This window comes from Acomys minous (assembly GCF_964271855.1).
Source record: "Acomys minous genome assembly, chromosome: 8".
Taxonomy (NCBI): Eukaryota; Metazoa; Chordata; class Mammalia; order Rodentia; family Muridae; genus Acomys; species Acomys minous.
Genome location: NC_140489.1, coordinates 26609417 through 26618489, shown reverse-complemented (window position 1 = coordinate 26618489; position 9073 = coordinate 26609417). Strand labels below are relative to the sequence as shown.

Here is a 9073-nt window from a genome sequence, read left to right as displayed (position 1 = left end):
TCCCAGAGTTCATCTCTCTCTGCTGGAACTCCCGCCTCCTATTTCCTGCCTCAGCTAATGGGCCATCAGCTTGTTATTAGCAGTTGATGCTTCCATACCGTACACAAGAGATCCTCTCTACAAATTGCTCCCCTAAACTCCAACAGTATTTGCTAATGCAAAAATTTGTGTGTGATTCCCGCATGCTTTTGGGGATACGGAAGTATAAGGACCTAGATAAATAAATGTCAAAGTCCTTGGAAGATTTTTGAATATCAGAATACGTAGAGAATGATGAACATGCTTAGATATTTCCCCAAGTGGCTTGAATATGTAATGCCTGCCCCGTGGGCTTGTAAACTTTGGTCTCCATCTACCTATGCTGTTAAGGAAGGTTAGGGAACATTTAGAAGGTGGAACCTTGCTGGTGTAAGCACATCGCTCGGGGTGGGCTTTGGAGTTTTATAGTCTGACTCCATTTCTTGCTCTCTCCATCTGCTTCCTGTGTGTGAATGAAATGTGATCATTCACTCATCTCCTTCATTTCCTGCCCTGATGAGCTGTACTCTCTCTGGATCTGTAAGCCAAAATAAACTCTTGTATTCTCTAAGTTGCTTTTTGTTATTATTACTATTACTATTTATTTCTTTACTTTACATTCCATCCAGTAGGAAATTTCTTCTGCCCCTACTCCTCCTAGTTGCTCCCTCTCCTGTCCCCTCTCCTCTCCCTATGCTCCCTCCCTTTCTTCTGAGAGAAGAGGAGACTTAAAGGTAAAAAAAGAAAGTTGAAGCCAGCTAGAGCACCTCAGATTTCTAGTGCTTCAGAGGGTGCCCCACAGTCCCTATATCTCACTATGCTCCCTTGGCTAGTCAGGAACTTTCTATGTAGACCAGGCTGGCCTTGAACTCACAGAGATCTGCCTGCCTCTGTCTACTGAGTCTGGAATTCGAGATAGATGCTACCGCTCTTAGCCTTCTCTCTATTTCTATGTGCCATGTTTCTCTGAAAGTGACAGTATAATGGGATAGCCAAATATAGACAGGTCCAAAGATGGCTTATGTGGTAGAACATTTCTTTTAAAGATTTATTTGTTTTTATTGTATATACAATGCTCTGCCTGCATGTACACCTTCAGGCCAGAAGATGACAGCAGATCTCACTGTAGATGGTTGTGAGCCACCACGTGGGTGCTGGGAATTGAACTCAGGACCTCTGGAAGAGCACACAGTGCTCTTATCCTCTGAGCCATCTCTCTAGCCGAACATTTCTTTTTCTTTTCTTTCTTCTTCTTCTTCTTCTTCTTCTTCTTCTTCTTCTTCTTCTTCTTCTTCTTCTTCTTCTTCTTCTTCTTCTTCTTCTTTAAAGAAAGCCAGTTTTATTTCTAAGATTCTGTCATAAACTTTCAGTGGGTACCAATAGTCACCTGCCACACTCGCACCAGGTTGTCTGTAGAGCCAGCAAACAGAGTCTGACCATCAGCAGACCAGGCAAGAGAGGTACACTGGGGTGGCTCTGCTTTGCTGCTGGTGCTGTTAACTTCTTGTTTCAGTTCTTATCTACAATGATCTTGCCCTCCAAGTTCCAGATCTTGATACTGAGGCCAGTGGCAGCACAGAGCCAGTAGCGGTTGGAGCTAAAGCACAAGGGGTTGATGATGTCCCTGCCATCTAGTGTGTACAGGTGCTTGCCTTCATTGAGATTCCACAGCATAGCCTGGCCGTCCTTGCCTCCAGAAGCACAGAGGGATCCATCTGGAGAGACTGCCACTGTGTTCAGATAGCCAGTGTGGCCAATGTGGTTGGTCTTGAGCTTGCAATTAGCCAAATTCCATACCTTGACCAGCTTGTCCCATCCACAGGAGACGATGATAGGATTGCTGCTGTTCAGGGAGAAGTGGACACAAGACACCCATTCTGAGTCACTCTCATCCTGGACAGTGTACTTGCAGACACCCAGAGTGTTCCATAACTTTATGATCTTGTCTCTGGATCCAGACACAATATGCCAGTTGTCAGAGGAGAAGGCCACACTCAGCACATCCTTGGTATGGCCTACAAATCATCTCGTGGTGGTGCCCCTAAGAGGGAGAGCCTGGTCACTTTCCAGACAAAACTTGCCCATTTCCAATCAGATCCCTTTTCTAGCCTCATCCTTGCCCCAGTAGGCTCTACCACTCCACACATCCTACATGTGGCTCAGAACCTACTATTGGCCCAGAGAACCCATTCCGAACATTTATTTTTAATTTTTGATTTTGTGGATTTGTTATTTTGGCAAGATTATCGAGACTATAGATTCTTCCATGGGAAAGGGGTGGCTGGTTGTGGGAAAGAAGGGTTCATGGCTTGCTGTCTGTTTATCGCTGCTTTACACGTTCACACAGACAGAGATGAGGGAGCAGCTGTGTTATAGATCTTAGCTAAAGAGTAGAGAGAGCAAGCTGAGTCCTATGATTTTTAAGTCATTTCGAAGGTGCCATAAGCAGAAAACTTCTCCAAAGATGACATTATTTAAATGAGATCAATATTTTACTAATTTCAACCCCAAAAATGTAGCATTTCCACTTAGTGAAGTAGATTTCTTCATTCCTTCTTAGGCATGCTCACCTCGTTCAAGCTCTTTCATCTTGGAAACACATAGTGTCCTTAGGAAAAGCCTCACAGTTAATGAACATTTGCTTAGAGCGCTTTTCTGCATTTCATTCAAATGTATCTCCAAAATGCCACTTGCTATTAGAAGCTGCAGTTCTTGCTTTGTTTGTAGACAATTCAATTATGGAAAATACCTAGAAAGGAGTTGTGAAAAGCATATTATGAAGCAACCAAATAGGTCTCTGCTTATATGTATTTTAAAGATCAGCATGTGAGCTTGCTGGTAATTGACCACAGAATTGGGTTGTTTGTTGAGCAAGCAGGTATTGAAATTGCAAGAAGGGAAGCAATGCATAAAAGCTCCCTTATAAGAAGTGCTAGAAACTTCTAGGGCAAAGAAAGGGAGGGATGAATCTGTGTCTGATCCTATTTGACATCATACTCTTTTATGTTTAAGGTAAAAACTGCTCAGCTGGTATCCTGTTAGCAGAGTATAGAAACACCATAATGCTGGGACTCAGGACTCTGAGGCAGGAGAATCATGACTTTTCAAAGTAAATCTTGTTACCTTTTGTAAAAATTATGTTCCTTCAGTGATGTCATCAGCATTTGAGCTTTTTTTTTTTAAGCATTTTATGTCTGCTATCTTAATCGATTAATGATAGATTGCTTCAGATAAGCTGAGAAGGAGGCTAGCTTCCCATCCACTGCTTGAGCTGTATTTACTCATGTTCTGGGCATTTGTGTATTCAAGATTCACGTGTAGTCCAGCCTCTTTCCAGTGTCCTCCTTGACTTAACCAACATTTGGACAAGCCACTCTTAACAGGCCCACCTGTCTTTATTCACTCTCGTGTTCCCTTGTGGCTGTCCAGTGTGCATTTCTGTCATCTTGCCATTTACAATATTCTAGTCAGATGGTGGTACAGTCCTAAGGTTTGTCTTTGGGCTTAGAGAGATTTAAAACAAGGCCCATTTGGTTTTCAGTTAGACCAAATACTTCCCTAGCCAGGTTGTCACTCACTCAAACCTTCACAAGTTTGCACTGTTCCAGGTAAAGAGGCCACTGTTGTTTATTTCCTGATCGACACTGTTCCCATGTGAGAGAATTCAGAAAGGGACACTGGCTAAGGCAGGCTCAGAGAACTCTTAGGTAGCCTTAGCTAAGAGTCTTAAACCATATCAGATCCTTACCATTTTATCCTTTTTTGTTGTATCTCATCCATTTCCAGAACATCTTCTGAATGTTCATTGTAGCTTTCTTACTAGTTTTGACAAATTACGTATTTTTGGGTGGCAGGAGCTATCTCTTAAGCTTCTTTATAACACTCCCCTTATTCTAGAATGTAAAGCACCAATTCTAGAATGTAGAGTACCCAGTCATTATCACAAATAGAAGACAACACTGAGAAAACATCCTAGTTCCACTATATTTCAGGCAAGAAGATGGAAAGTAGAACATGAAAGGACATAGCAACAACCGAGTGCTGTGTATACCGTGTGCTATAGCCTTGCATTATCTAACAGTTCTGGTTTTGGTTCTGTTTGATGACCCATTTGAGGGCCAGTACTGGGGACTTTGAGAAGTATGTTCCGTGTCCTTCATAGAGATATTTCATAAGCAAGAAAGCTATGAGGTCATGTTAAATGTTGATTTCTAGAGCAACTGTTTACATGGATGCCCAATATGAGAGCCAGGCACATGGTAACACATGTGGTGCTGGAGGCTCCGGGAATAAAAAAAGGCTCCAATGGGGAGCTGGCCAAGAAGTAATAAAGAAACGATGAAACAAATTTCTAATTTTCTGCTCCACGTGAGCCAGTAAGGAGAATTATTTGGTACATACAATGGACATTATCATTCTTAGCAGTCAAGAAAGGCGTGTCTCAATTTGAGCCAGTTTTCTTGTGATTCATAGATACTCTGTTGGACTACCCAGTTTTGGATCACATAAGAAATACACTCAGTCTGCCTCAGAGTGTTACTATATCAAGATTCAAGGCATGTCAGAAAAGAATGTAAAAAAATATGGGTATTGGTTAAGATCTTGAGTTTGTGGATTTTTTCATTCATTCATTAATTTATTTACTTTGCATCCAGGCAAGATATTCTCCTCCCTCCTCCTAGTCCCTTCCCCTCATCTCCCCTTCCACTATGCTTGCTTCTCAGAGAAGGGGAGACTTCTCATGAGTATCAACGTACCTCGGCATATCAAATAGGACTTGGCCTATCTTCTATTGAGGCTAGACAAGGGTGTCCAGTTAGGGGGAAGGGTTCCAAAGGCAGGAAACAGAGTCAGAGGCAGCCCTTGCTCCTGCTGTTAGAGGTCCCACGTGAGTACCAAGCTGCACATCTGTTACTGATATGTGCGGGTCCTAGAACTGTCCTATGGATGCTCTCTGGTTGGTGGTTCAGTCTCTGTGACACCCTATGGGGTCTATGTTAGTTAATTTTGTAAGTTTTCTTGTGATATCCCTGACCTCTCTGGCTCTTTTAATCCTTCCTCCCCCTCTTCCACAAGATTTCCCACACTCTGCCTAATGTTTGGCTGTGGGTCTCTCCATCTGTTTCATCAGTTACTATGTAAAGTCACTCAAATGACTATTATGCTAGCTTTCTGTCTGCAAGAATAGCAGAATATTATTAGTGGTGTCAGTGGTAGGCTCTTTCTCATGCCATGAGACTCAAGTTGGGCTAGTCATTGCTTGGCTAAGTAGAAGGTCTTGTGTGTGATTTGGTGTCCCAAGTCCAAGTGGATCAAACACTTCAACATGAAACCAAGGACACTAAATCTAATAGAAGAGAAAATGAGGAATAGCCTGGGATGCTTTGGTACAGGAGACAATTCCCTGAACAGAACATCAATAGCTCAGGCAGTAAGATCAGCAGTTAATTAATGGGACCCCATGAAATAGAAAAGCTTTTATAAGGCAAAGGGCACTGTCCATAGAACAAAACAGCAGCCTACGGAATAGGAAAAGACCTTTCCCAACCCTACATCTGACAGAGGGATAATATCCCAAGTATATAAAGAACTCAAGAAATTAAACATCAATAAACTAAATAACCCAATTTAAAAGATGGGGCATAGAATTAAATATATAATTCTCAACAGAGGAATCTCTAATGGCCAAGAAAAACTTAAAGTAATGTTCAATGTTTCAGAGAAACACAAATAAAAACAACTCTGAGACTCCAACGTCTACCCATCAGAATGGCTGGAGGAGAGGAACACCAACCCACCCACAAAAACTTTGACCCACAATTTACCCTGACTACAAGATGTGCAGGGATAAAGAGAAGAGCAGAGATATAGGGAATGTTCAACCAATGCCTGGCCCAACCTGAGACCAACCCCATGGGAGAGAGCCAACCCCTGACACTATTAACAATATTCTGCTATGTTCAGAGACAGAAGCCTAGCATTGCTGTCCTCTGAGAGGCTCTACCCAGCAGCAGATCCAAACAGATGCAGAGACTCAGAACCAAACATTGGGCAAAATGTAGGAAGTCTTGTGGAAAAGTTGGCAGGGGGGTGCGGCGGTGGTGGTTGATAGCAGCTCTACAAGAAGACCAACATAGCAAACTAACCGGGGCCCAGAAGACCTTGCGACACTGAAGCACCAGCCAAGAACCATGCATAGACTGGACCTAGGCCCCCTACACAGACATAGCAGATGGGCAGCTCTGGATTTAAATGGGACCCCTAGTAAAGGTAGCAGGGACTGTCTCTGACATGGACTCTGTTGTCAGCTTTCTGATCACTGCCCCCTGGCAAGATTGTGTCCACAGCCACAGGGGCAGAGGCTGTGCTCAGTCCTGATGTGACTTGATGAGCTGGGGTGGATTGGTAAGAGGGCTTCCGCTTCTCTGAGAAATAGGGGAGGGAACATAGGGGAAGAGGGAGTGAGGGTAAGACCAGGAGGAGAGGAGGGTAGAGGTTATGATTGGGATGTAAAGTGAATAAATAAATTAATTGGAAAAAAGAACCCCAAGTGACAGCACATGCTGGCAGGGATGTGAAGCAAGGGAAACACTCCTCCATTGCTGGTGGGAGTGCAAATTTGTACAGCCACTTTGGAAATCAATCTGGTGGATTCTTAGAAAATTTGGAATAGTGATCCCTCCAGACCCTGCTATACCACTCCTGGGTATATACTCAAAGGATGCTCCACCATACCACAAGGGTACTTGCTCAACTCTGTTCATAATGGCTTTATTTGCAATAGCCAGAAACTCAATGGAAGATGGATAAAAAAAATGTGGTACATTTACAAAATGGAATACTGTTTAACTATTAAAAACAAGGACATCATGAAATTTGCAGGCACATGGATGGAATTCGAAAAGATCATCCTGAGTGAGGTAACTGAGACCCAGAAATATACACATGGTATGTACTCACTTATAAGTGGATATCAGCAATAAAGTACAGGATAACCATATTATAATCCCAAGGAAGCTAAGTAACAAGGAGGGCTTAAAGGAGGATGCTTGAGTCTCACTCAGGAGGGGAAATAGAATAGACAGCAGAAGTGGATGAAGAGAGGGAACAGGATAGGAGAGGGAGTGCTGAGGGAAGTGAGGGTGGGGATCAGATGTGGGCAGGAGGTCAGATGGCTTCAAGAGAGAAGAGAAACCAAGGGTGGGGCTAGGAGAAAGAAGTGAAATCGGTGGGGGGCATCTCTGAGGCAGGGGTGGCTCCTGGAAGTCTATGATGGGTGACCCTAGCTGAGACTCCTAGCAGTGGGCAAAGGGGGTAAGGGTTGGGGTGATTGGAGGGTAGGAGGAGGTGGTGGTGGAGGATACACCCTTCTGTAGCCAGGTGGGACTTCCAGTGGAGTTTTTTTTTTTTTTTGGTTTTGTACATACATGCATATTTGCATTTTTAAGGCAATGTAAATAATCTAAACATGGGATTGTATTAAATATAAGATCCTAGCTAAATGTTCCTTATAGTCTCTATGATAGCCATATGTGAATATATATATGAAAACTGAGACTCAGAAAGAATAAGAGACTCACAGAAGGTTGCACTAGTAGATGGTGGAAAAAGGATTTAAACCTGAACCCACTGGATTATAAAGTTGTTTTTATTTTCTTTTTAACCACTCCACACTGCCCAGGTATGTGTAGAATGAGGTAGTACAGGCTGTTTGTAGGTCAAAGCATCCAGAATACTACAGCAGTCCCTATAACCATTTAACCTTTCTTTATAGAGCCCAGGGAATGGCAGCTGCCCCCTCCCCCCACTAATGCTGCTGCCTTTCTGGTTGTGAGTTTTATTATAGACCTGATAAGAAACATATTGGATAGTCTTTTAGAGTTTGAGTCTGTTGAGTCAAAGACCCTGCCACAGCAGAACAAATATTTCAGAGAGCCAAAACAATATCTTTAATGACTTGATAATTAAAACAACACTTCACGAGGATGGTTTAAATGTAAGCAAATTACTTAGAAAGGAAAAAAAAAACCCCTGAACTCTTTCAAGTGATCTGCTATTTGTTTAATTAGAGCAGAATCATGTTTTATATAAAGCCACAGACAATGAAGTTCTAAATGAATTAATTTCCAAAAAAAGTAGTAATCAAACACGTTTTCCCCAATAATGGGGCTGGGGTAGAGGTAAATGTGACTTGTTAAGGATACTTGGCATGAAGGATGCATGGAGGTTGATGGTGAATATATTTGCCTTACTCTTAATTTGGGGCTTATTTGAGCAGAGCTGAGATAAAATGTTGGCAGAAAAAGTTTACTTGGGAAGTGGTCCCAGAAAGCACAATGGGGAGAGGAGGGAAGAAAGAAAATAAGAATGTCTGTGTCAACACTAAGCTATTTACTGTGGGCATCTGGGACTCCATCCTACTGGGGAACCTCTGGGAGATTGCGTCCAACAGGCCTTAAAATGATCCTGCTGAGGAGCTGCTGAAGAAGTCTGGTTAAGCATCTTCTGTTGGTTGAAGGGTTGCTATGTGAGTGTTTACTCCTAAGCATGTTTCAGTTAAGTTGGCCTGGCATGCTCCCAAGGTGATGGATAGGGCTTTCATGCGAGAGGTGGAGAGATGCCCCAGAGAAGGGAGCTGGGAAGTCTTGACAAGTGTATAATTGTTCTTGGAGAGTATTGATGTACTTACAAATAGGTCTAGGAGACACGATGGAGAGAACCACATTGTATGTCATCAGTAACTTTAATAACAACCTTGTACACCAGCACAGGACAATAGATCTATAATAGAAACCACAAATGGGAGATCCATGACTTACATTCCCCTTTTCTATTAGGCACGTTAAAACATTAAAAGGATCAAAATTAATTTAGTGTGTTTTCTAAAATATTATCCTTTCAGCACACAGTCAATGGAAATAGATTATTAATGAATCACCACATATCCTCTTTCTTCCCAACGTCTCTGAGGCCTAGCATGCATTTTACATTTAGAGCACATCACTGTCTGGCCCAGTTCCATTTGAATGCTCCACATCTGCACGTGGCTCATGGC

The 9073-nt window shown here is 42.6% G+C and overlaps 1 pseudogene across 1 annotated transcript; it reads right to left on the bottom strand.

Annotated features, from left to right (window-relative positions):
* Positions 1-1348: 1348 nt before the first annotated feature.
* Positions 1349-2061, bottom strand: LOC311603457 (small ribosomal subunit protein RACK1-like; annotated as a pseudogene). Its single transcript has one exon. The product of its transcript is annotated as a small ribosomal subunit protein RACK1-like (transcript).
* Positions 2062-9073: the final 7012 nt, after the last annotated feature.